The sequence below is a fragment of the Hibiscus syriacus genome, unplaced genomic scaffold (genome assembly GCF_006381635.1).
Source record: "Hibiscus syriacus cultivar Baekdansim isolate YM2019G1 unplaced genomic scaffold, ASM638163v2 tig00111372_pilon, whole genome shotgun sequence".
Lineage (NCBI taxonomy): Eukaryota > Viridiplantae > Streptophyta > Magnoliopsida > Malvales > Malvaceae > Hibiscus > Hibiscus syriacus.
In genome coordinates, this window is record NW_024063072.1 from 431,141 (window position 1) to 433,779 (window position 2,639).

The 2,639-nt window shown below is 41.9% G+C and overlaps 1 pseudogene; it reads left to right on the plus strand.

The window, feature by feature from the left end:
* The first annotated feature begins 653 nt into the window (after positions 1-653).
* LOC120159752 lies at positions 654-2,432 on the plus strand (annotated as a pseudogene).
* The last annotated feature ends 207 nt before the right edge of the window (positions 2,433-2,639 follow it).

The window sequence follows — 2,639 nt, forward strand, 5'->3', positions numbered from 1 at the left end:
GATTGTGATATGGGTTTTCGAAAGTAGAATCGGTATCGTGATCAGGCCTCACGATTCTCGAAGTCCTGCGCCGCTAGGCGTGGGTTAATTCTACGACTTGCCTCTGCAAATCCGCAATCATCATATCCTGAACGTGCGATCACGGCGTTGGGCTTCCTCATTCGGAACCTGCTCACGACGACCACGACCATGACCTCCAGCCATTGAAACTGGTGAAATTTCACAGGAATATGTTGAAGCTCTGATATAACTGACGCCAGACAGAATAATGATTATCTTGCAGGCGCTCCAACAGATGATTCACAAGAGAAAATTCACCAAAAAAAACCAGAGAAAAAAAAGTCTCTAGGGTTTAATAAAATATAAATAAAAAATGCCTAAATCAATCCACAAGCGGACTGTATAGCAGAAAATCGTCTTTATTCGAATTTTGGCAAAATTAGCAAAATCCCGAAATCACTAAATTGAAATTCGAAATAAAATAAGCAATATCCAAAAAATCCGGCCTAAATCGGATTTAAATTGACTTCCTAATTGACAATCGAAATATTACCATAAATAGTAAAAAAATATCTAAATCTAGTGATTCGAAGGGGAAAACGGTAGAATTTGAGGTTGAAAAAAGGCCACATGGCGTAGCTCATGTAGAGAGCATGCGCATCGAAAAAAGAGCTTTCCAGATTGGGGTCTTATGCGAGATTCTGACACTGTAGCCAAAGTTATGGCAAAAAGACTGAAACATACTCAAAACGACCCCAATGAGGAACATGTCACATCAATTCCCGCCTTTGCGTTGATTTGCCAATTCATGGTATCTCAGCCATCAGGTGCAATCTGACAGCTCAACATCATCTGTCTCGGATCCCAGCATCAGAGAGCAAGGTTCATTGGACAGGAATCGAGCAATATTCTGCAATCTGGAGGTGACATTAAAGAGAAATCAAACAGCTAGCCAAGGCAATTGCTGATGAGTGGAAACCTAAGTTGTCTAATGCAGTCAGTGGTGCTGCCAATGACAATTCATTTGAAGCTGAAGCCTTTTTGCAGCTCCTTGATACTTTTAAGATTGCTTCGGAGTTTGACGAAGAACAACTCTGCAAGTTTGTTTTGTAGTTGCTCATCACCGGCAGCACCTGAGATTTGCCGTTCCATTGGATTAGCACCGAAAATGCCAGGTCTGTATGGTGCAGACCGTTGTTTCCATACGATGTCTCGAGTTATTGTTTAATGTATTTGTGTTTTGTCGATGCTATAACTGTTTGGTGTTGATTTGCCGAACTGAGTCTTACTTTTGCGGGTCTTGTTGAGTTATTGATTAACAGTGGTAGACAAGTAGATTTTGTACGATTTCATACTTTCCAGCTTGCCGAAAGGGTTTCCTCCAGTGCCCCTCTTGAAGATGTTCTTGAAAGATCTGCGGAGAAACAAGGGAAGGGCGGAATCTCTTGTGGTGCTGCTGGTTCACAGGTAAACTGGCTTATTACTGAATGACGACCCATTGCTCTGAATTTTCTCTACAGTAAAATACAAATGGGTGATTCATTCTTCATATACAAAAAAAAATTAGCTGACCCTTATTCCCATATATAATGGGTAGGGGAGGTAGGATAGTTGGCTGTTCCAACACCAGATTGAAAGCAACTTCCGTGGAAGACCTCTGATTATGAGAACTCGCCGCCTTGAAGCTGTAATAAGACGCGTTCAAGACTATGGTCTAGAAGCTGACTACTCCCTTGATCCACTCCAGAAAAGGTTGGCTCAACTTGAGAAAGCAAAAGCAGACAGTAAGAAAAGAGGGGAGATTCATGTAACATCACCCGCGGAAGAAATCAGGCCCACCAGTGGGTTTTCGAGGATTTCGGGGACCTCCAGGTAGACAAGATCCACCGGTTTACAACAAATTATGAGAACTCGCCGCCTTGAAAGCTGTAATAAGACGCGTTCAAGACTATGGTCTAGAAGCTGACTACTCCCTTGATCCACTCCAGAAAAGGTTGGCTCAACTTGAGAAAGCAAAAGCAGACAGTAAGAAAAAGAGGGGAGATTCATGTAAACATCACCCGCGGAAGAAATCAAGGCCCACCAGTGGGTTTCGAGGATTTCGGGGACCTCCAGGTAGACAAGATCCACCGGTTTACAACCAAAGGGCTGCATTTACAGGGATGCCCGAAAGGTATACTCGTGTCGGTCCAAACCCCTACAGTTATCAAGTCCCGAACCAGCCGACATATTCCCCTCAAGCCAATGATCAAAGATTATACTACTATACTCAAGATGAAAAAATTCTAACGTCATAATGCAGCTACATCTAACTATGGAAGCTACGGTGGCGGCGGATTGCAACCATCACAGCAGCCATATATGTAGTTTTTTTTGTTATATTAAAGTTTATCATAGACGCACGTCTAGTTTATCAAAGAAATTTTGCCCAATTTGCTTTATATATATATATATATATATATATATATATATATATATATATATAGCTACAACTTCGCATAAAACATGGAGCACGTTAAATATAAGCTTGAGTGAGGCAAGCAAAAGGGAGATTCTTTCAATCTGAAGGGGAAGGTGGTCGGAGTTCCTTGGCCGCTTCAGGCTCAAGTACTTCAGGCTTATCGCCAATAAATGACACA